Genomic DNA, 25,852 nt, shown 5'->3' on the forward strand with positions numbered 1-25,852 from the left:
GGCAGAGGGATCGCCATGGATCACACACTTCACTGAAGTTGATTCGCAGCACAGTAGCCCCAGGGATTCTGTGAGACTGAGAGCCAAGCTAGGTCACTCCTCTGCTCAAAACCCTACCATGGCTCCCCATCTTCCTTGCAGAAGGGCCAAGTCCCTACAATAGCTCCTAAGACCCTGCTCCCCCATAACCTCTCTGACACCTCATCACTTACACCTCCAGATATTTATTAGCCCCTTGCTGTTTCTTCCCAGTGGCTGTTCTTTCTGTTTGGAGTACTTCTCCCTCCACCCCAAGTTCCTCCCCAATATTTTCATAGAGTGCTCCTTTAAGTCATTTTTTTTTTTTTTTTTTTTTTTTTTTTGAGATAGGGTCTCAGCTCTGTTGCCCAGGCTGAAGTGCAGTGGTACAATCTTGGCTCACTGCAAACTCTACCTCCCAGGTTCAAGTGTTTCTCCTGCCTCAGCCCCCTCAAATAGCTGGGTTTACAGGCACAGATTGGGCAAATTTTTTAGTATTTTTAGTAGAGATAGGGTTTTGCCACGTTGGCCAGGCTGTTCTCGAACTCCTGACCTCAAGTGATCCACCAACCTTGACCTCCCAAAGTGCTGGGATTACAGGTGTGAGCCACTGCGCCCGGCCATTCCTTTAAGTCTTGACTCAGATATTACTACCTTGGTGAGTCTTCCCTGAAAGCCCTATTTAAAATTCTAAGTGTCGTCCCATACATACTCCTCCTTCCTGTCCCTGCTCTGCTATCTGTAACTTATTCTACTACCTTATCCCCTGTTAGTACTCTGTATAATTGGCTAAATTATTTTTATCATCTCTCCTAGACTATGAGCTCTATGAAGTCAGAGTTTTGTTTGTTCACTGAGGCATCCTTAGCTCCTACCACAGTGGTTGACACATGCTAGACTCAATAAGCTATGGTTAAATGAATAAATAAAAGAGCTTTTTATGAGTCACTTCTATTTATGGGCACAATTTACAGATGAGAAGATTAATTCTAAAATCACTAAATGCCTGTGATGTGTCGGGCACTGCAGACCAGGCAGTTGAATTATAGAGAGGTTAAGAAATTAGGCACAGGAAACGAAGCTAAGTTCACCAAGAAATGACAGCTCTGTGGCTCAGCATGGCAGCCACTGGTCACATGGCTATCGGGCATCCGCAATGTAACTAGTCTGAACTGAAATATGTCATAAATGCAAAATGTATACCAACTTCCAAGACAATATAAAGAAGGAAAATATCTTACTAATTTTAAAATATTGATTACATGTTGAAGTGACAAAATTTGAATCTGTTGGGTTAAGTGGAATCTATTATTAAAATTAAATCACTTGTTTCTTTTTACTTTTTAAAAATGTGGCCACCATAAAAATTTAGAGTATGCTTGTGGTTTGTATTTGGGCTTGGATTTTTAACGGGCAGCCCAATTCTAGCAATTTCCAATCCACCTTGCACCTCCATCTTTAAGAATATTATTACCTCTTTGACTCTTGAGGGCAAGGATGCCATAACCTTGTCTTTTCTGTAAGAATAAGATCAAAGATATGTAGAATATATCAATAAATCTCAAAGGCATTAACATGCCTGTCTTAGTTTCTGCTGTTATAACATAGTGCAATAGATTGGGTGGCTTATAAATAAAAGAAATTTAGTTTTCACAATTCTAGAGACTGCAAGTCTGAGATCAAGGTGCCCGCATGGTTAGAGTCTAATGCAGGCTGCCATCTTCTGGTTGCATCCTGTCATGGCAGATAGAGGGCAAGAGAGCTCTCTGGGATCCCTTTTAGAAAGGCACTTATCCCACTCACAGGAGCTCCACCCTCATGACCTAATAACCTCCCAGAGGCCTCACCTCCTAATACCAATGAGGCAGAATAGGTAGTCGGTGTTCTCCAGACGCAGCAACTGTGGTGACCCTACAGTCAACGCAATAAGCCTCAGCATTCACATTGTCATGGGCACAGTCAAACAAAGCTATCTTCAGAAGGAACTTTCCCTTCTAGATAGTGTGTGCGCTTTGATTTTACCTGTTCTCGAACTGACCCTTTGCTCATTATAATAGTAAAAACACACCTTTGGGTGGAGATTTAAGATGCTAATGAGACATGCGGCCTAGGAACAAGCATGAACAGCTACTGTACATGAGCACCCAGAAGACCACCCAGAGCACACTTACCAGTAACACCTCTTTCTTTTTTTTTTTTTTTTTTTTTTTGAGACAGAGTTTCGTTCTTGTTACCCAGGCTGGAGTGCAATGGCACGATCTCGGCTCACCGCAACCTCCGCCTCCTGGGTTCAGGCAATTCTCCTGCCTCAGCCTCCTGAGTAGCTGGGATTACAGGCACGCGCCGCCATGCCCAGCTAATTTTTTGTATTTTTAGTAGAGACGGGGTTTCACCATGTTGACCAGGATGGTCTCGATCTCTCGACCTCGTGATCCACCCGCCTCGGCCTCCCAAAGTGCTGGGATTACAGGCTTGAGCCACCGCGCCCGGCCAACCTCTTTCTATCTCTTTATAATCATGTAAGACTCCCATAACGGAGTCTCCCTAGTGCCGGTGTTTGCTGTCTCATACTTAAAAGCAGCCCACCCCGAATCCTCTATCTTTCAGGGTGTACTATTTATTCTGCATTTAACTTTCTTTTCTTTTTTTTCTTGAGACGGAGTTTCGCTCTTGTTGCCCAGGCTGAAGTGCAATGGTGCAATGGGGCGATCTCGGCTGGCTGCAACCTCCGCCTCCCGGGTTCAAGCAATTCTTCTGCCTCAGCCCCCTAAGTAGCTGGGATTACAGGTGGCCACCCCTATGCCTGGATAATTTTTGTATTTTTAGTAGAGACGGCGTTTCACCATGTTGGCCAGGCTGGTCTGGAACCCCCAGCGAGGGGTGGGGTGGTGCAGGAGACAGGTCGGGGTTGCAATGAGCCCAGCCAAGATCAGGCCACTTCACAGGCACAGGGCCAAAAAGTGATTTTGAATTTCAAGTATGTGCTCAGGTTTGCAAAACAAAGGAGTTAAATGGAGCTGGGAGGAAGTTAACAGGGTAAAGTGTGGGTGAAGGAGGAGAAACGCGCGCGCGCACACACACACACACACACACACACACACACGAAAACTTTAAAGAGTTATACATTTGTAAGAGCCTGTTAAAAAGAGCAAACCAAAGCTAGCTGCACAGGGCATTAACTGCCTGTTTGCTGAATGAAACGTTGGCTGGATTATGTGAGTGAAGGGTGAAGTCCTTGCTTCGTAAGGCCAGGACTTACCTTTGCTCTAATGTGAGAGCCCAGCCCTAGGCTCTGAGGCTGTGGCCCCGTGTAGGCCACTGTATACTGCTGCTCAGCTGAGGCTGGCAGTCCACTTCTAGGAAACCTTAGTGAACACCTGCCTTGCGTACTTCTGCTCAGCTACTGCACTGAGAGGACTAAGATGTGATCCCTGCTCTGTAGAGACTCACAGCCTATCACTCTGACTAGCACTTAATAGGTGATCAGGAAGCATTTTTGAAGTGATGGATTAATGAATGCATAGAATGAAGTTTTTGTCTTAAGGGCACAAAAAGTAGTTGAAAATGCCGGACAAGGGATATTTAGGGCCTGAGCCAAAAGCATAAGGATAAAAGCTATATTTACTCGGCTTTTGCAAATCAGCATAGCTGTCACATTCTGCATAGCCACAAGCCAGCAAAAAGATGAAGGCTTATTTCTGAGACAGCAGTAGGATTCATTCTGGGGCACATCCTATGTTACCTGGTTCATCCTCCCTGAACCTCACAGGGCAACTTTTATTATTATGCTCATACCCATTTTATAGCTGGGGAAAGTGAAACACCAGGAGAAACTTGTCCCCATCTAGAGCCCGCACATCAGCCAGCCAACAGGGCATGGACCCAGGCAGGTCCGATCTCAAGGCCACTGCATATGGCACCTTCCTACTCTGGTCACAGTTGTCCCGGGGATATCACAAACAACAACGGGAAGGAGCTTCTTGGTGAGGTAAATACATCCATTGATCAAGTGTTTCTTTTTCCTCTTCCTCCTCATCTCACTGGAGTATGCTTCACCCAGAGCAGCTGGCCCCAGGGTTTCAGATGGGTTGCTTAGACTTCAGCACACCCATACAGATTTCAGGAACAGATTGACAGAAGGAAAAGGAACCAGAATTTTCTTTATAGGCACCGTCCAGGGCGAGGGTGGAGAGAGAATAATCTGGGGACCCTGACTGATGTGACAAATTAATTTATTTCCGTGGGAGGGTCTGAGCCATTAAAGCATTGGGGGCATGCCAACAAAGACAAATAAATTGAATTTCAGTGTGCCCTTCCGTATCCCCATGCCCCTGCAGGCACGTAAACATCACCAACCGGGGTGTGAAGAGGTCTGCGAGTTTGGCAAGGTCAAAAATATTCCCATTCCTACCAGGCAAATTTCTCTCACCTAGTGATTAACAAATTCCTGCCCAAATCCTCGGGGACTAGCTCAACGTTTCCCAAAGTCATCCTCTGCCCTTTTCCTTCCATGTCCCCAAGCCCCAGGGCCTCTGGCCTCCTGAGTCATTATGTAAATGATTCATTCACAGGCAAACTCTTAACAGCCATTCACTAGGAATACTCCACCTGCAAGGTCTCTAGTTAACTGGATTTCTGTTTAACTGAAGGTTAAATAAAACCTGTGTTTTTGTATCCCTGGATATTGAAAATCTTTCTAAACTGTGTTAGTTCACCCACCTTTCTAAGTTTCTGTAGCAGAATGAAAATAATTATGCTTTTGCTTGGTGATTGGGCATCTTGCAGTGCCATAGGGCATTATTCTGCCTATCAGTTAGGATTAAAATTTAACTGCAGTCGTAGACTTTGGTGAGAAGTTAGGCTGTAACCTTCTGAGTTAAGAAGGAAATCTGTCTAATTTTGTTGAGACAAACACAGCCCCTTGCCTTCCTAATACCTAGCAGCGAGTCAGGAGCTCCTTCTTGAAAATGCTGATGGAATTGATGAATGCCTGATATGAATTTTTTTTTTTTTTTTGAGACAGTCTTGTTCTGTTATGCAGGCTGGAGTGCAGTAGCACAATCTTGGCTTACTGCAACCTCTGCCTCCAGAGTTCAAGCGATTCTCCTGCCTCAGCCTCCTGAGTAGCTAAGATTACAGGTGAGTGCCACCACACCTGGCTAATTTTTGTAGTTTTAGTAAAAAGATGTCACCATGTTGCCCAGGCTGGTCTCAAACTCCTGACCTCAAGTGATCTGCCCGCCTCGGCCTCCCAAAGTGCCAGGATTACAGGCCTGAGCCACCGTGCACAGCCAAGACTGAATTTCTTTATTGCAGTGTTTTTTCCTCGTGATAATTCTCTCTGCCCTTTATTGATTGCTAGTGATTGCAGGTGTTGTGCTAAGTGCTTGGCAGGCTTAAGTCATTTCATTTGAGTTGCCACACAGTGAGTGGGCTTTACTTTCATTCTGCAGAGGAGGAAATGAAACCTGCAAAAAGGTTGAGTGACTTGGTCAAGAGGTGCTGAAGCTAAAAAGTGACAAATCAAAATTCACATAGCTTGAGGGGTTTGGGGAATGGTAGTCTTCCTCTTAAGGGGGTATCCACCCCCTTAATACAGAGACACCGCTAAAATGCTGAGGAAATGGAACCTAGAGGAAATGGGAATTGAGTGGGACACACATATGTGTGTGTGCACCCCGATGGCCCTAGACTTCCCATCTGTTAGGGAACAAGTGTGGTGTAGTGGTTTTAGAGAAGTGATTTCCAAATTATCTGTGGGAAAGAGTAAAGGCTATTCATTTTATTTACTTGATTTATTAACAATGTCCAATATTTTATAGACTGATATCTTTGTAAAATATCATGGATATGAATTACTGAAGGAATGAAGTACAAAATAATAAAATGACATCCATGCTTGCTGTGAGCGGACTGTATTGCTCCGAAATTGATATGTTGAAACCTAATCTTTAATGTGACAGCGTTAGGAAGCAGGGCCTAGGGTGGGTGGGGTGATCAGATTGGGTGGAGTCCTCATGAGGTGGACTAGTGCCCTTACAAAAGAGGCTTCAGCAAGATCTCTCCCTTGCACCATTTACCATACAAAGACAGGCTGAGAGGCTACCATCTGTGAATCAAGAACTGGGTTCTCACCGGACACTGAATCTGCCAGCATCTTAGTCTTGGACTTCTCAGCCCCTAGAATGGTGAGAAATAAATTTCTGATTGGTTCTTTTTTTTTTTTTTTTTTTGAGAGGAAGTCTTGTATCCAGACTACAGTGCGGTGGAGGGATTTCAGCTCACTGCAACCTCTGGCTCCCAGGTTCAAGCGATTCTTATGCCTCAGCCTCCCAGGTAGCTGGGATTGCAGGTGTGTGCTACCATGCCTAGCTAATTTTTGTATTTTTAGTAGAGACAGGGTTTCACCATGTTGCGCAGGCTGGTCTTGAAGTCTTGACCTCAGGTGATCCACCTGCCACAGCCTCCCAAAGTGCTGTGATTACAGGTGTGAGCCACCAAATTTCTGGGTTTTTTTAGAGCAGTTTATGTTTTGTTAGAGCAGCCTGAATGGACTAAGATAAAGCCTCAGTTGTTTGTTGTTACTATTTTCTAGATTTCACAGGCACAAAATAATTGCCAAATTGTTACTAGATTTCTAGAGGTTCACTCCCAATTTCCGTTCTTCTTTCCATTTAGATAGGTGGATTGATGGATTGATAAAGGTCCTCCTATTCCATTTTCTGTTTTATTTGTGTGTGTGTGTGTGTGTGTGTGTGTGTGTGTGTGTGTGTGTGATGGAGTCTTGATGTCCAGGCTGGAGTGCAATGGTGCAATCTCAGCTCACTTCAACCTCCGCCTCCCAGGTACAAGTGTTTCTTCTGCCTCAACCTCCCTAGTAGCTGGGACTACAGGTGCCCGCCATCATGCCCAGCTAATTTTTTGTATTTTTAATAGAAATGGGGTTTCACCATGTTGCCCCGACCAGTCTTGAACTCCTGACCTCAGGTGATTCAACTGTCTCGGCCTCCTGAAGTGCTGGGATTACAGGAGTGAGCCAATGCGCCTGGCCTCCTATTCCGTTTTCTAGCACTAAGTGGGACTAGGTTTTGCTTCCCCAAGTGTGGCCCTCTAATTGGCAGCATGGGCCTCACCTGGGAGCATGTAGAAACTGCAGGATATCAGACCTTGCCAACAACCCATTAAAACAGAATCTGCATCTTAACAAGGTCTCCAGGTGATTTTTGTTGTGTGTGTCAATGCTTAAGAGCACTAATTTAGAGCGTAGACTCTGCGGTTGGACCACCTGTTTTAATCCTGATCTTTCTCTTACTTCTGTGTAACCTCAGGTAAATCACTTGGCCCCTCTGTGCTTCAGTCCCTAGTTTTTTTAATTTTTGTTTGTTTGTTTGTTTGTTTGTTTTGACACACAGTCTCACTCTGTCACCAAGCTGGAATGCAGTGGCACTATCTTGACTCACTGCAACCTCCACCTCCCAGGTTCAAGCGATTTTCCTGCCTCAGCCTACAGGATTACAGGCATGCACCACCATCACAGGCTAATTTTTATATTTTTAATAGAGATGTGTTTTCACCATGTTGGCCAGGCTGGTCTGGAACGCCAGACCTCAAGTGATCTGTCCACCTCAGCCAGTGTTGGGAATACAGGGGCAAGCCACCACACCTGGCCCAGTCCTTAGTTTTATCAGCACTCACCTCTCTGGACTGTTAGGAGGTTTTCCGGTAATGGAACTGGAGGGTTGAAGCTATTAAAACTGCTCTTATGGGCCTGGCACATAGTCATGGCTCAATTGCTGTTGTTATTAATGCTTTTTTAAAAAAAATTATTATCCTTAAGCCACCTTTGTTGTCTTTGAGACCTAGGATCCAGCCAATGATGTTTACTTGGACAGTTGAAGTAAATATCATTGGCCTGGAGAGTTTCCCTTTTCCCCGCCTAAACCTCATCATTTGGCAGTGGGACTACTGATGCCATTTAAAACTCACTTGGACAGGTTTCTTACGGCACTTGGGATCGTCTATTTGTGCTAACCATCCTGAATGGGGTGAGTCTACAAGAGGCCCTGAAAGGTGACACATTCTGGTTTTCCAGGCTGTCCAGGACAGACGTTCCCTGGCTCACTGGGCTGTTTTGACAGATGGAACCAACGGGGGTGAGCTGGGAGAGAGACACACACTGGGATGGTGAAGTTTCTGTGGTGCAGTGATTCTGGCGGCTCTCTCCTTTCTTCCACCATCTTCACAGATGAAACCAGTGTGTTCTCTAGTGAGATGGACAATTGCATAAACCTGGAGCCAGGAAAAGGCAGCTAACAAAAGTGAGCAGTCAGCCAAGTAGAGTTTGCTGGAGATTTACACAGAAACCAACCCACAGACACAGAGCTGCTGGATTTATAACAAGGGCTGGATAATTTGTTCTTGTGTGCTAAGGTAAGGGTAAACAAATTTCAGGCTGGGATGCAAGCCTCTACCTGCAGAAGTCAGGAAAGATTCCCTGCCCTGTTGTTGAATGGCTAGCTTGGCAAATTATCCATAGAGGCTTATTTCTTAGAGACTTCATCTAGAGGTCACGCGCAGGCCCAAGAGTGAAAGGTGGAGGGGAGGGGAGCTCTTGTGTTCCTGTGCAACGTACAAGCTCGGAAGTGGAAGTGGTCATGGCCCTGGCTATGACATTTGGAAAATCCTCCAGAGAAAAGCTGGGTCACTTCTGAGAGAAGCCAGGCAGCAAGTATGATTCAGGAAGTACACCGGGAAATGTAGGTTCCCATTTCAGCTCACACTTGGCCTTGGTCCCACAGTCACACCCCCTCTGGACCTGGCTCTTCTGCAAATATTGTTAATAGCAGAGGGTTGAGTGCTCTATATTTCCATAGTTTTTCCTCACATCTGCACAGAAGAAATTACTTACTATGCCACTGGAACTGGCTTGTTCGGTCTCCTCTGTCGCAACTTCTTTTTCTGTTTGTTTTTGAGACAGAGTTTTGTTCTTGTTGCCCTGGCTGGAGTGCAATGGTTGCAATGGTGCAATCTCAGTTCACTGCAACCTCTGCCTCCTGGGTTCAAGTGATTCTCCTGCCTCAACCTCCCAAGTAGATGGGATTAGAGGAATGCACCACCACGCCTGACTAACTTTTGTATTTTTAGTAGAGATGGAGTTTCTCCATGTTGTTCAGGTTGGTCTCGAACTCCCAACCTTGGTGATCTGCCCGCCTGGGCCTCCCAAAGTACTGGGATTACAGGCATGAGCCACTGTGCCCGGCCCCTCTGTCACAAATTCTACCTTCAGGGGACAAAGGCAATAATATCTTGATAATCTTTGTGTCCCGTATGTCTAAGCCTACTCTATAAGTGCTATTAATGTTCACAGAAATAAGGAAGAGGCCAGAGCTCTGAGGGTGAGCCTATTTTAGAAACAAAAAAAGAATGCAATGTAAATTTTGGAAAATTATTTTCCAATATAATATCCTATTTGGTGTTTTGCATATATTTTCTATAATCCTAATTATTCTGTAATGTATTATTATCCCTGCTTTACAGATATTGAGAACTGAGGCTCTAGAAATAAGAAACTCAACCAAGAAAACACATCTTTTTTTGTTGTTGTTTTTCCTGAGATAGAGTCTTGATGTAGTTCTGCAGGCTGGCGTGCAGTGGCACAATCTCAGCTCACTGCAACCTCCGCCTCCCAGGTTCAAGCGATTCTCCTGCCTTAACCTCTCAAATAGCTGGGATTACAGGTGCACGCCACCACAACCGGCTAATTTTTGTACTTTTAGTAAGGACAGGGTTTCACCATCTTGGCCAGGCTGGTCTTGAACTCCTGACCTTGTGATTCACCCACCTCAGCCTCCCAAAGTGCTGGGATTACAGACATGAGCCATCACGCCTGGCTGAAAACACATCTTTTATGTAGAGGAACCAGGATGCAATCCTGTGACTGTTAGACACCCAACCCCAGGTCACCCAACCTGATGCAAGAGTCCTGATTCCATCCTATATTGCTGTCCATATTCTTTTTGGTTCTCCCCCAAGTCCATGCCTAGTTACCATTTCACCTATTTGTAAAATATGGGGGCGTTGAGTGCATGGTCCCATAGGCTGCTTGTTAATGGGTGTCAGAAGTGCAGGAGGAGGAAGTATGCAGCCTGGGAGACTGGGCTTCAAGGCTTCAAGACACTCACAAGCCAAGGCCAGTGTGAGTGTCCCACAAATTAAATGTTGCTGCACAGACTTGGGCAAAAGGGAAGCAAATGAGGAGCCAGTCACCAGTGCAAGGGGCTTCCAGAGGCCTAGGGACTTGAAGCGCCATCTAGGATTCTTGAATGGCCAGGCCAGTGGGATAGAGAACACATTGATCTCCAAAGATGGGTGTGGCCAATTCGTGTTCACAGTAAGGCAGACATATGCGTGTATGACTTGCATGCACGCACAGAGACATAGAGACCTTAATCAAGGGAGTACTGGTGTGTAGCCAGAGGCACAGGACAAGATCCTTTTACTTTGCAGATAATGTCATTAGAACATTCAGGTTTCCCTAGTGTAGGACTTTGCAGGTTATTAAGGTCTTTTTTCACACAGCCTCCTCTGTCCTGTTGCTTTCCATATTCTTGGTGCAGGTAGCATAGATAATAACATATTAATCACATTTTGCAGAAAATGGTGAGAGAAATATATCCTATATGCTATATATGTTTGTATATATATTCATGCTTTTTTCCTTCTTATTTTTCTATATACTCTGTAGTCCATTTCTAGAAGTTTATCCAAAAAGCTGATAAGCATGGTTGCCTCTCGGTAGAGATTTAAGTTTCAGAGGTAGGAAAGAGAGTAACTTTGCATAACATCTTCTGGTATAGTATTTGATTCTTGTAATCATGGGTATGGATTCCTTATTCAAAATGATAAGCTAAAAATACAGGAAACCCTGTCAAGTGTCTGTCTTACAGCTGCATGTTTCTGAATTGCATCCTTTCCATGAATGATTTTTTCTGAATGTGATTAACTCTTAGTGTATTTATGATATGATTTAAGGCTGTTTTCTCACTTAATGGAAGGAAGTGGATGACTGACAGAAGACCTTAAGGGTAAAGAAGGTAGAGGTGCTCAAGAGGTGGGCAATTCCTCCAATCCAAGCCAAAAAGGGCTGTACCAACTACTGGGGAGTGATACTGCCAATAATTTCAGCAAATCAGCTATGAAGAGTTGGGCTCTTTATGCTGACACTTGGCTGAAGTTGCAGTATCTAAGAGTATTGGGAGATTTGAACTGGACTTAGGAAACTGATTTTTTATCTTATTTATTATTTATTTATTTATTTTTGAGACAGAGTTTTGTTCTTGTCACCCAGGCTGGAGTGCAATGATGCAATCTTGACTCACTGCAACCTCCACCTCCCTGGTTCAAGTGATTCTCCTGCCTCAGCCTCCCGAGTAGCTGGGATTACATGCGTGCGCTACCACGCCTGGCTAATTTTTGTATTTTTAGTAGAGACAAGGTTTTGCCATGTTGGTCAGGCTGGTCTCAAACTCTTGACCTCAGGTGATCCACCTGCCTTAGCCTCCCAAAGTGCTGGGATTACAGGCATGAGCTATGGCACCTGGTCAATATCAAGGCTTCTTAACAGCAAACACACTAAGCTGAGCCACAACCTAGAGATTGATTAAACATACAAAACCCCCCTCTGTGCAATAGTAAAATATAATTCAAGCCTCGATGCTATTAAATGAGAGAAAGAAACACCACTTTTCCTCCTGCTAAATAGCGGCTGAATCAAATGGACAGGGCGAGTATTTACTTGTGTGAATTGCCCCCCTACACAAAATTAGGACTTGTCAAGGGAAAAGTGATTGGATATAAAGAATGCTCTTAATGATCTTGCTTCAGTAGCATGGGCAAATGCCTTTATGAAAAAGACAAGAATGGACAGCTTTAAGGAAGATATTTGAGTTTGCTTTTGCTGTATAACAAGTCATTCCAAATGTAGTGACTTTTTACATTTAAAGTTTGAACATTCATAAACATCAACTTGTTTATGAATGTGTGGATTGGCAGCTTGGAGTGGACTCATCTGAGAGACTTACCTCTGCTCTGTTCAGTGTCAGCTTGGCTTCGTGTTCTATCTGTGATTTCAGCCAGATGGCGGGATAGTTGGAGTGGTTGGGTTATCTGGGCCTTTCTTTCTATGGGTTTCTTGTCCTATACTCACCTTCTTCACATGATGGCAGAAAGGTCTCCTATTATTGAGTAACAAATGACTCCAAAACTTGATGCAAGAAGCTGCCACCATTTGATTTGCTCATAACTCTGTGGGTCGTCATTTTGGATGAAGCTCAGTTTGGTGATTCTTCTTCTGGGTTCTCCTGGAGTCTTCCATGTGGCTTAACGGAGGCTGAATTGTCTATGATGGTCTTACTGGTTGTGGTCTACTGATGCCTGGCAGTTGGTGCTGGGTATTCGCTGGGCCACCTGTTGCTAGCAGGCTAGCCTGGGCTGCTTCACATGGTGAAGAGGTTTGAACAGCAGCAAGAAAAAGGGTAAGTTTCAATGCCTAAGTGCTTTTCAAGCTTCTACTTGCATTGTATTTGCTAGTGCCTGCCCCCCTCCCAACCCCACTGGCCCAAGCAAGCCACGTGGTCAAGCCCAGAATCAGTGTGGGAGGGGACCATGTAAGGTGACATCTACAAGGAGACATACTTTCTTGGGGACCGTTATTCTACCAATCCACCACATAAGCCTCAAACCAGTGACTTGAATGTCTGCAGGGATCTCCTTACCTTGTCACTGCTTTTCTCTGCAAGTCCTCTGCATTGCTTTAGACAAGCCCCTTTCCCCAGGGAAGGAACCACAGCTGCCCCCAGCTCTAGAAATCACTTTCTTAGCTTCCCACTTAGGTGGTGGGAAGAACCCTGACTAGTCTGTCACGGACAGACTTCCGTCCCAAGGCTACGTAATTGGGATACTATTATCAGCGGTTTCCACTGTAACTACATGTTTGGATGGGGTTGTAGAAGGAACAGTTTTGGAGACACCATCCTAACACTGAGCTGATGTCCCTGGACTAACAAAGGCATACTGGCCAGACAAGACCAACAGATGGAGTTAGGGACCGTTTGAACAGGAAACCTCACCCTCTATTTCTGGAGATTTTTATTTTGTTAGTTGGTTGAAAGGATCTGGTTTTAATAAGAATTTAAGGTAGTGTAAATTCAGTTTACATCATTTTCTAAAACATTACCTTATTAAACAAGGCTACACATTTTCCTTATTTTAATTTTTTATTCATTTTTTATTTTTTGGAAAAAGATGCAGACTAGCATCTAAGGCTGGCCCCAATGGGAAATCTACCTGGGTGCTCTTGGTGGCGAATATACCAAAGTGATTGCATTGCTGTCTTATTCTCCTTTTCCTGAAACTGTGCTGGGAAGACAGAATACAGAAAGGCATTCATTGGCATTAGCTGGCACATCAGTCAAGGCCTGAACTGGCACATCAGTCACATCAGGGAAGGTTTATTTCTTCCTCCAATCCTGTTAGAAGTTTAAGAGCATGCAAAGGCTGTTCCACCATGTGCTCTGTGGATGGGCAAGCAGAAATGTCTGGGGTGGCCTCGGCCACAGAGCCTCTGATAGAGGCCTTTCTGCTGCATCGCACTGAGGTTCCCAGCACGGGCAGTGTCAGGGCCTACCCTTGCCTTCATTTAATTGGGGCAAAGGAAAGTGAAGAGAGAGTGCCTGAGAGCAAAGGAATGCTGGCCTTGGGGAATGCTCTCCAGTTTGTACAAATAGCAGAGATTCCTGAAGGGCTTAGAGGCAGGCTCTGAGAGGCAGCCATGGCGATCGGAGCCTCTTTCCTCCCTGCTACCAGAGAGAGGCTGCTTGCTCTCCCTTCCCAGAGGCCCGTGCTAGAGTGCCTGGGCTTATTTCAGAAATTCTCCTAGACACAGGGACTGCTCAGACGCACACCCTTAATTGGTGGAGCCAGCTCCTCTCTGCCTTGGTGCCCCGTGGCATTTCACTGGCACCCATCTGCACAGCAAACACTTGCCAGTAATTGTGGGACCACCACTTTTAGTTAACAGGCTCTGGTTTGCTGTCAAGGGGTTATGAGTTCTTTTTGGGCTCTTTGGAGAAATTGGGATGTGTTTATCAACAGGTTGGCTAAGGGGTCTTGTCTGTGACTTTGGAAGATTAAGGCAATCAGACTTCACCTATTCCCAATTCGGAATTCTCACTTCTCCCTCCCTGTACAACTGGGGCTTGCATCTCCACTAGTCCTCAGTGAGGTTTTGGGGACCAGGGAAGAGGAAAGTGGGATCTAAGATTCATCTGTGGGTACAAAAGTGGGTGGGATTAGGACAGTGCTCCTACTTCAATTGGCATACCCACTTTTTTTTTTTTTTTTTTTTCCTGAGATGGAGTCTTGGTCTGTCACTCAGGGTGAAGTGTAGTGGCACTATCTCGGCTCACTGCAACTTTTGCCTCCTGGTTTCAATTGATTCTCGTGCCTCAGCCTCTCAAGGAGCTGGGACTCTGGGCATGTGCTACAATGTCCAGCTAATTTTTGTATTTTTATTAGAGACGGTGTTTTGCCATGTTGGCCATGCTAGTTTTGATCTCCTGGCCTCAGGTGATCCACCTGCCTCAGTCTCCCAAAGTACTGGGATTATAGTAGTGAGCCACCATGCCCAGCCTGGCATTCCTCTGTTTTTATATTTTATATATTGAGTGAAGAGCTACATTATAAAATTTCTACAAATTAATAGTTTTATAGATTTACAGAAAAGTTGAGCAAAAAATACAGAGTTCCCATATATTCATCCCCCAGAAAACCCTGGATGCCTATTGTTAGTTCCTTGCACTCGTGTATTACATTAATTACAATGAACCAATTGATATATTGTTATTAACAAGAGTCTGGTCAGGCATGGTGTCTCATGTCTATAATCCCAGCAGTTTGGGAGGCTGAGGTGGGTGGGTCCCTTGAGGTCAGGCGTTTGAGATAAGCCAACATGGCAAAACCCCGTCCTTAATAAAAATACAGAATTAGTAGCTGGGCCTGGTTGCATGCGCCTGTAATCCCAGTTACTCGGAAGGTTGAGGCAGAAGAATCGCTTGAACCTGGGAGGCGGAGGTTGCAGTGAGTCGAGATCTCGGCCACTGCACTGCAGTCCGGACAATATAGTGAGACTCCATCTCAAAAACAAAAACAAACAAACAAAAAAAAACAAGAGTCTATAGTACACACAAAGCTGTGTGTCCACCATCATAGTATCATACAGAATAGTTCCATTGCCCTAATAACGTCACGCACTCATCCTATTTACTCCTTCTTCCTTCTCTATCAGCTCCTGGCAACCACTGATTTCTTTCTATCTATCTCCACAGTTTTGCCTTTTATATATTTATTTATTTAACTTTATCATTTCAAACTATATTTAAAGACTACAGTAATACAAACAGGATGGAATGTTCAAAAACACAAAAACCACTGAAACAGAAACCACTACTGACACATTTCAGACATGATGCAAAAAGAGAATTAAAAAATAGTTCAACATAGAAGATCTCAAAAGTATGCAGATATTTGTGAGTTCCCCAAAACAACAGAAAAGCAGTCAGATTGTGCAGTCCCTTATATATCATGAAGTGGACTTTTGACTCTCACTGTAAACTTGAGAGAAGATCACCAAAGGCAAAGTAGAATCCTTAGAGAATTTAAAAGCTTAAGACAGAAGATGCCCTATGAGAGAGCAAAACAAACGAACAAGCAAACAAACATCTCAGGCTTCCCAGACATTATTTCCTTTGGAACACAGCTTCCCAAATCACATTTTAAGGACTGGCTTTCTCCTTGACCTTTGGATTCTCATCTGTGTCATCTGCTGTATTCACTTTCATTCCCACCTACTGAGGCTTTGGCCACCATCACATGCCCCTTCATGTTCCAAGGCTCTTTTTTTTTCTTTTTCTTTTGCTCCAGACAGGTAATCAGATCTGGCTTAGAGACAGCAATACCCAAGAAGACCAGGTTTCTATAGTCTGCCATCATCACATTTCCATATGAATTCCACTGTGCAGTGTCCAGACATTGTTACTCTTCCAGAGACAGTCCTATGGCCACATCTATAAATGTCAGTGATCCCATTTCTAGGCTTCCAGGTGGTCCTGGCATCGTAGCTGTGCATCGCCCAATACCTGCAGGTAACGGAGCCATAATGGAGCCACAGAGGCTATCTAGGAGCAGTGTTTTACCTTTTCTAGAGATTATATAATTGTAGTATGTACTTTTCACACTAACTTCTTTCACTTAGCAATATGCATTTATTGCAAGTCTTCCTGGCTTGCTAGCTCATTTAAAAAAATCATTAAGTAATATCCCATCTTATGGATATACCATCATTTTTTGGATGTAGATTATTAAAAGAGGTTTTCTTCAAAAAGTGTATTTAAAAATGGTCACTTTGGTGTTTATGGTTTTCTGTTATGAGGTGGCCAGGGTGTGGGATAGGTCAACCTGTAGGTATAATGCCCCTAGAAACAGATGTGGGGGTTGAGTGAGAATGATTGCTTCATGGAAAAAAACAATGACATGCACAGACAGACAGACAGACACACACACACACACCATTCATTTAAAATGGCTGATATTAGGGGAAGAACAATGAATCAAGAAGAGGATGTGACTCAGTATGATTTAGCAGAGACTGAAAATTTGTTCATTCATTCATCACTGATTTTTTTCATTCAACACTGATTTATAGAACACCTGACTATGACATACTTGGCCCTGGGAATGGAATAATGAACAAAGCAGATAAATGAAACTGATAAATGGAACTTTCAGTCCTCATAAATGAAACTTTCAGGAGAGTCCGGCTTTCACCAGAGTCACACTAATGAATATGTAAATACAATTGGAGCAAAGTGCTCAAAGGAAGGAGAACTTGGCCTTTCTTGGACGGTCAAGGGAAGTTCCTGGAGAAAGGGGCACTTGACGTGAAATCGTAAGGTTAACCAAAAGTTGACTTCAGGGATGGAAGAGGTTGTTGGGCCTATGATCAGTTTAACCAGGATCTTGCTTAACAGCCCCTTCTCCATTGTCTGCTCTATGGGACAACTCCATTGTGGAATGCAGCTCTTTCTGGAGTAATTGAATTATACGGTGGGTGTTATCCTATAATACCAACCCAGATTGCTGCCAAAGTATCTCCAAGCAATACAGGAAGACAGAAGAGCAGTAGTTAATGAAGCTTTATTTATTTATTTATTTTGCTACTTCCTCTTTATCCAATTTTCCTCTAACACATGTTTTGAGCAATTATGATGTTTCAAATAGGGGGGTTTTAAAATTAAATGAAATATGGAGCCTGTCTTTGAATCAACATATAATTGCATAATGCACTCTCTGGCGGCAGCTCTCATAGGGTCCTCTGGGAACATCCATGTCTGTTCATCCTGCCATACATTATTGGGTGCCTGCTGCAGGCTGGGTCAGGGATGTGGAGATGAGAGAGACACATGCTCCACCTACAAGGACCTCACTTTCTAGTGCAGGGGACAATCTGTAAATCAGTGCAGTGAGGTCTGAGAAAGAGACAAGAGGTAACAGAACTGTTTGGAAGAAGGCACTGTTGAAAAGCCTTGCCTAAAATCTGTTTTTTTGTTTGTTTGTTATTTTGAGATGGAGTTTTAGCTCTTGTTGCCCAGGCTGGAGTGCAATGGTGTGATCTTGGCTCACTACCACCTCCGCCTATCAGATTCAAGCCATTCTCCTGCCTCAGTCTCCTGAGTAGCTGGGATGACAGGCACCAGCCATCACGCCTGGCCAATCTGTTTTGCTTTAAGCAAAGGAAGTAGACCTCTTCCTATTTTATAGGAAAATCATTTGTGGAAGTATATGTAAGTATTTTAGCTAAAATATTCTCTTTCACTTAATCTGAAACCTGAGATGATACATTTCTCATTGTGGAAGAAGCCACAGTGTCCCAGCATTAAGTAAAGATCATCCAGCTTCCCAAAGTGGAAGTCAGAAGCCACCATGTAGAGGTGAGTCTAGCTTAGAGGCAAGCCACATTGTTATTTATTTCCTGCTATGGATTCTCGTGGTGTCTTGTGACAAAAATATTTGGGGCACTTAAGTATCCCCGAGTTTTCTTTTGAAATAAAGTCAACCACTGTCTGCCCTTGGTATGTTTTGTTGTTTTAAATAAGGCTCTGTCTCAATGGCACCACCTCTAGGCTCAGCCAGGGCAATTATAGAAAAGCCTCTGTGGCCTTGGAATGCATTTCCAAACAGGATTGGAATGTGGGTGAGATCTGGTAGCTCCTCACAACCTCCTGAGACCAGCAGATGTTCTGTCCCAACAACACAGGCTGACTCCAGGATGAGAGGACAGCAGTCTCAATGAAGATGCCCGTCTTCCTCCCCTCCTTCTATCTGCCTTGCAAAGAGGTTGACAGGTGAGCATTGACAGTGGCAGCAAACCACCCACGCCATGTAGTTCTGCCCATTGCACATTTTCATGAGGAGTCCGTGAAGGCTGCAGCTCCCGGGCCTCCTAGCTTGCTTGCAGTGTCCAGAACTGTTTATTGCTGCTCAGTGTCGCAGCTAAGAACTTGAGCTCTGGATTTTGACAAATCTGGCTTTGAAATCCAGCTCTGCTGCTAACTAGCTATGGGGTCTTGTACAAGTTACTTTATTTCCCTGACTCAGTCTGTAAAATGTGTATAATAATAGTACCTATATATCAGGATCCCAATAGGAAGTAGGAACTAATTATAAATGTGTAGAAGTGGTTTAGAAAACCACAAAAGATAGTAAGGTACGCAGGGTTATGGGAGCAGATCTGTGACTTTCCCTAAGTCAATATCTAAGACGGGAGATAGAAATGACAGGAACCCAGAGAAGAGAAGAGGTACTTAGAAAAGGCCTCTTTGAGGCCAGACGCGGTGGCTCATGCCTGTAATCCCAGCACTTTGGGAGACCAAGGCGGGCAGATCACGAGGTTAGGAGTTCGAGACCAGCCTGGCCAATATGGTGAAACCCTGTGTCTACTAAAAATACAAAAATTAGCTGGGCATGGTGGTGGGTGCCTGTATTTGGGAGGCTGAGGCAGGAGAATTGCTTGAACCCGGGAGGCAGAGGTTGCAGTGAGCCAAGATCGCTTCAGCCTGGCAGCAGAGTGAGACTCTGTCTCAAAAAAAAAAAAAAAAAAAAAAGAAAAGAAAAGAAAAGAAAAGATGTTTTTGAGAAAAGCCATGGCTTCATAGTCTATCAGAAATGACCTTACAGAGAGAAAATCTGACCTTATTTTACTTTCTTTCTCCAAAATCCTGCTCTTCTGAAGCTCCCTGCTGGCCAAACCCAACAAGAAGCCAGAGGGCATGGGAGCAGGTGATACAGTCTGTACAGAGTGGCCTCCCAGGGTAGAGTGAGACAAACGGAAAAGGGTGGAAATGGCTGTGGAGGGCAAGTGGAAGACATCCAGCACAAACCACCTCACAGCCTTGCTGAGCTGATTAAATAATGTAATGACGTTAAGGGCTTAACACAATTCCTGTCACCAAGTAGTTCATGAAAGTTAGCTATGACTATTAGCATTGCTGTTTGCTGGATCTAAGTGAGTTGCCAATGTTGTAGGGTTAAAGACATGAAGCAGGACCTAACTGGAACAACCAAGGGCCATATATGTGGCCCTCACACAAGCCCAGGTAGTGACAAGTTTGTGCTGCTTTTGGTTTCAAAAGAAAATTAGGTTTGTGGCCGGGTGCAGTGGCTCATGCCTGTAATCCCAGGCACTCTGGGAGGCTGAGATGGGTGGATCGTTTGAGCTCAGGAGTTTGAGACCAGCCTGGGCAACATGGCAAAACTCTGTCTCTAAAAAAAAAAAGAAAAAAAATTAACTGGACGTGGTGCTGCACATCTGAAGTCCCATCTACTCAGGGGCTGAGGCTGGAGGATCACTTGAGCCTCAGAAGGTCGAGGCTGCAGTGAGCTGTGATTGGGCCACTGCAGTCCAGCCTGGGCAATAGCGTGAGACCCTATCCCAAAAAATAAGGAAAGAAAGAAAATTAGGTTTGTTTCTCCTCTCCTGAGAAATGCTCAAATATTTCTTCCACTCCTTCCCATGTCTTTCACCTGTACCATTTTTTCTTGCCTGTTCTGATAGCATATGAACATGCTGTTTTTGGAGAAAATATCTTTTTAGCTACTACTCACCAATGTAAGGGTTCTCAAAAGAGTAAGGGCTCTTCAGGTTATTGGAGGGACAGGAAAAGGGACCTCAAAGTGCCAACCTGTGGGTATGTGTGGGATGTAGATATGAGCCATTAGCACCATGGGCGCTGATATTTTAGAAACAGGTCCACTCCTGGCCAGGCGCGGTGGCTCACACCTATAATCCCAGCACTTTGGGAGGCTAAGGTGGGTGGATCACGAGGTCAAGAGGTCAAGACCATCCTGGTCAACATAGTGAAATCTCGTCTCTACTAAAAATACAAAAATTAGCTGGCCATGGTGGCACATGCCTGTAGTCCCAGCTACTCGGGAGGCTGAGGCAGGAGAATTGCTTGAACCCAGGAGGCGGAGGTTGCAGTGAGCCAAGATCGTGCCATTGCACTCCAGCCTGGGCAACAAGAGCAAAACTCCATCTCATAAAAACAAAACAAGAAACGGGTCCACTCCTGACCTTGGTATTAACAGACTTTCCAATGGCTATCTTTCGGCCCTTTACTTTCTGTATGACCATGAAAAGTCATATTACCTGGATTTCTGTAAGTTATCAGCCTTACTCCACAAGACTATTCCACAGATTAAAAATGACATGAAACACGTGAGTCTTTTTACATGAAGAAGATAGTAGCCTGCCTTCCTGCTGCCTGTATCTGTTTTCTGGGCTGGGAGGCTGTCTGGACTGCCAGTGGGAGAAAGAAAGAGGTCAGGAGAGCAGAATGGGAGGAAGAGAGATGCTTCAGATAGATCACTCCATGGTCCTCGAGGTGAGGAACGGAAGAAACTGGCTGGAGAAGAGAGGGCGGGGCACATCCTGAGTTGAAAGCCTTCAGTGGGAGGCAGCATGAGAAAGAAGACAGGCACAGCCTTTGATGCCATTAGTCCGGATGGGGTTGCTGTCCAGTCCCACCTTTTATTGATATGAACTTGGATGAGCTGGGTCATCTCTTTGATCTTCAGTTTCCTTGTTTGTTAAGATAAGGAAAAAAAAATTACATATGCAAAAGGCTAGTGGATGTTCAATAAATGGCTCTTCCTCTTGAAATCCCTTTTATTTTACTTTCTTTTAAAAGCATCCATTAATGCACCCATAATAGGGAGCCAGGGATTCTCTGATTAATTAAATCAACACCAACAGAAAATAGAAGTAGTTCCCAATTCTTCCACACTCAAGTGCTATGGCGAAGCACATCTCTGAAAATGTCCCCTGGGTTCCCTGCTCCAGACATGGTGCCTGCTGTTCCTCTCTCTGAAAAGATGCCTTCCCACCTGTCTGTCTGTTGCCATCAAATCTTCCCTCTCATTTCTCCTTTGTCTGTCCTTCTGTAGAGCTGTGTTCATATCTCAGTTAAAGAGCTCATCACACTGTGATGTTGTGATCTGCCCACAGGCTGCCAGTTAGGCTGAGCATTCTCTGCAGGCAGCATCGGAGCAAACACATGTATAGACCTTCCAGGTCCCAGACACTGTGTCACTATGCTTCTTCCACATGCCGTCTCATCGAATCCTCACATCTGTACTGTTAACTCCACTTTGAGGATATGGAAACTGAGGCATCTAAAGTTTTAGCTTTTAGCCTGAGCAACATGGTGAAATCTCATCTTTACAAAAAATAGAAAAATTAGCTGGGCATGGTGGCGCATGCCTATAGTCCCAGCTACTTGTGAGGCTGAGGTTGGAGAATCACTTGAGCCTGGGAGGCAGAGGTTGCCGTGAGCCGAACTGCACCACTGCACTCCAGGATGGGCGACAGAGCAAGAACTTGTCTCAGAAAGAAGAAAATGTTTCAGCTTTTTACCTAAGGTCTCAAAGGTTCAGGTAGCAGAGCCAGGATTCATACTTGGTCTGCCTCAAGAGTCTGCGTTTGTTTTCCCTTTTCAATAGTCTTGTTGGTATTAGCTCCAAGTGCAGTACCTGCCTCATAGTATGTCTTCAAGAAATGCTTGTTGGATTAGCTGAAATAAACACCCAAAGCCGTGCTTAGAAACTTTTAGCTTTATGAACTATATATTCTCATTTGAAGAAAATGGCATTTTAACAGATTCGATGAAGTATAAAAGAAAGTCAGGCTTAACACTTAGTCATCGTGCTGTTATATATAGGACAATTTATGTAGGATCCTTTTTACATGCAGAAAATTACTTAACCATGGATAGCACAGACACTCACGTGCACACCACATCACACGCTCGCTGATGTTCCTTTTCCTAGGTAGAGAGGTAGACATAAACGGGGATCACTTGGGGAGCGAGATGCCAGCATATCTCTTTGCTGATGTAGGGAAATTCCAAAACACATTTAGAATGTTGCCTTGGGTGGGAAGCAGCTGAGGGCTGCACAGAGGAGTGAGATAAATGTTACCAGCATTGGACTTGACTGAAGTTTAACCCAAGGTCACTGGGAGGCCAGAGCAGAATCAGGGAAGGAATGTTGGCTCCTGTAGCCAGCTGAGCCTCGGGCTAGCTCCTGTCTTGACTTTCCCATGCAGTGGGGCTGTGAGCTGTGACGGTCCTTAGCAACCCTGCCCTGTTCCTCCTCACAGGAAGGGAACGATCTTGCTGCCAGGCAGGCAGGCAAGCAACCCCGGTGTGACCCTTGTTCCTCCTTGCCTACACAACCCACCTCCCCACTCATACAAAAGAAGCTTTCAGAACCTGGTTACCTAGAGTTGAACTTTTCAACAAGGCTTTTTGTATATATTTTTTTTTCCTTTAAGCTCCGCAGCTAAAATACCAGATCTCGCTGTTGCTAAGATTAAGGATTTTCCCCTCTGTTTTCTCCCTCAGCTCAGTTTCCGTTGACTAGGAAAGACCAAAAGATGGATTACTGTTCCCTTGCCAAATGGAGAGAGGGTACTTGAGCATCCGGGGCTTTCAGTGGGATTAGACATTATTCAGTCTGGTGCTAATAGTCCTTATTTACTCCTCAGGCTCTCACAAAAGTCACTGCATTTGTGTCGGTAACTAAGGCCTACAGAAACCACTCAGCCCTAAGTGCACACAGGAGGACCATGGAGTTGGAGGAAAAGGTAATTTAACATGAATATTTATACACTGTACAAACTGCGTGCCATGATTCACTCAGCTTATTTTCATTTTATGCATTTTCTTCCCATTTGCAGTCTTTATTTATTGCAAAGTTAAGGCTGTTAGCTAAATAACACATTGGGGTAGGCTTTCTTCTTCTTTTGTTTCTTTCTTTCTTTTCTTTTTCTTTCTTTTTTTTTTTTTATGTCCTGCTTTCTAATCTATCTCTGGGAAAGTGAGCTAATAGAGCAGCAAAATTGGTCACTACTGCTAATCCTCAGAGGTTGGTTGTGTTGAACTGAGCTCGGTGTTCCTGCCAGGCCGTTACTGGAGATCACAGTGACTGTGTGAGCCCTGTGGACACAGAATGGTGGCAGCTCACGTTAGTCACCATTTAGTAACATGGATGATTTAGGAATCACCCATGTCTCTGCTTTTCAAGGTAGGAATGCAAGTAGCAACAGTTATAGAGGGTTCACTGGGTGCCCACGATCTGGAGCTAGAGACTTGGGTTCACGGTCCAACGTTGCTACCTGCTAGCCCTGTGATGTTGGGCAAATAACTTCAAAATTCTGAGCCTCTATGTCCTCCTATGTAATATAAAATAGGCATATTAATGAAATTTTCTTCATAAAGGTAGGTGCATGTTAAAATGTATAACATGTGTAAGTACTCAGTTTGACACATAACAAGCTTGAAATCAATGTTAGCTCGAATTGGACACATGTGGTCCTAACAGTAGCTCTGGAGGCTGATGAGGAACTGCCTGTCCTAAAGAGGTTAACTCCCTTCCTAATGCACATACTTAGAACATTTTGGAACTAGCTGTCCAACGCATTTTTGGTTCATTCTAAAGTGTATGGTCCATTCATGATGAAACACACCTCAGTATCTCTTGCTATTTTTTGTTAGAGATATTTGAAGCCCAGCAGTGTTGAGCTTTTTGAGGGTCCCTGACTTGGATACAAATGGTAAGAACAGGTAAAAAGACTCAGGTGGCATTTTCCTCATATCAATGCCTGTGTACAGTTTAACCTTTTAGGAAAAGTTATATTAATGGTGTGATTGATGGCTGAGTTCCATTTCAGCAGGAGCTAAAATTCCCAGCAGTAAGCTTCACTAGAGCCATTATAGTCTTGACTGCTGGTTTACTGAGAAGCTCACCTCTTAAGCCCGAAGGAATACCCTGTCCAGCTCCCAATGTCATTTCCAAGAGAAACCGAGACATATTGGGTGTGGCCATAAGAAGGCCACCAGGATGGTAAGGGCTGTGAGGACACATGCTACGAGGGACAGGCATTAGATCTGGGGCGAGAAACCCTGATGTGTGAAAAAAAGATTGCGCTTTAACGTTGAGGCTCCAGACAGCAGGTCTTGGGCAACAGGTATAAGTTACTGGGAAGATTTGGGTTCAGTGAAGAAAGAGAGTGTTAAGCCTAAAAAGAGTTTGGAAGCTGGGCGAGGTGGCTGACACCTGTAATCCCAGCACTTTGGTAGGCCAAAATGGGTGTATCACCTGAGGTCAGGAGTTCAAGACCAGCCTGGCTAATATGGTAAAACTCTATCTCTACAAAAATACAAAAATTAGCCGGGCATGATGGCAGGTGCTTGTAATCCCAGCTACTTGGGAGGCTAGGGCAGAAGAATTGCTTGAACCCGGGAGGTGGAGGTTGCAGTGAGCCAAGGTTGTGGCATTGCACTCTAGCCTAGGTGACAGAGCAAGATTCCATCTCAAAAAAAGAAAAAAAGAGTTCCAAAATAGAATGAACACTATCAGGGCATGAGTTGTTTTCCATATCCACAGCTGTGACCAATGGACTGAAAAGAAATTTTTAATCATGTTTTTCCAAGGAATTTTGCATGAATAAGATAGTAAGTTCCTTCTTGCTCTAAGTATCCATTACTGTGATAAATAGGGTACCTGTCGATTTGCAAAAGGTTTTCTTACCTCTATTTTCTTTTGCTCCCTCATGAGCAGTTCATCAGTTGATCAATAAATAGCTATTTTACTCCTATTGTATAGCACTAGGTATGCGATTATTGTATTGTACGTATTGTGTAGCACAAGTATGCTATAGGAAACAAGTATTACTCTCAAGAACCTTATAGTCTTTTTGGAGAAATGGACAAGAAACAGCATTTGTATTAGAGCACGGTATGGGCTATAAAGGGAAGGGGTAAGAGCACAGAGGAAGAATACCAGCCCTGCTAGCGATGAGAGAAGGAAGGCTTCCTGGAGGAAGGGATGTCTAGGATGGGCCTTACTTGGAGCTGAATAGTAATATACACCTAGCAGGCAAGGTATTAGCATGGGCAAAAGCCTGAAAGAACAAGATAGGGTAGCGGAGCTGGAAATTCTGTTTCGTTGGAGAAGAGTGTTGGAGGTGAAGGCGAAGACACAAAGAGATGAGACTGGAGAAAGAAGTCACTGGAGATGGCAGACATAGCCACTATCTTTTTTCCCTCTCATCAACAAGGAAAGTCTGCTTTCCAGATTGTCCCAAGTATTTGTGGCCTTGTTCACACATTTATCTTCTCCCCAGGTATTTGTGAATGTATTCACATGTTTCTTTTGCCCA

General features: G+C 44.3%; 1 long non-coding RNA gene across 4 annotated transcripts in view; it reads left to right on the forward strand.

Moving 5' to 3' along the window:
• The window catches only part of LOC141581496 (uncharacterized), a 118,287-nt gene that overhangs the window by 8,582 nt on the left and 83,853 nt on the right, over window positions 1-25,852 (forward strand). For all 4 annotated transcript variants that reach the window (XR_012514177.1, XR_012514178.1, XR_012514179.1 and 1 more), the window contains exon 2: window positions 23,177-23,275. This is a non-coding gene — a long non-coding RNA (uncharacterized LOC141581496). The remainder of the gene's footprint in view (window positions 1-23,176; window positions 23,276-25,852) is intronic.

This window comes from Saimiri boliviensis, chromosome 15 (genome assembly GCF_048565385.1).
Source record: "Saimiri boliviensis isolate mSaiBol1 chromosome 15, mSaiBol1.pri, whole genome shotgun sequence".
Taxonomy (NCBI): domain Eukaryota; kingdom Metazoa; phylum Chordata; class Mammalia; order Primates; family Cebidae; genus Saimiri; species Saimiri boliviensis.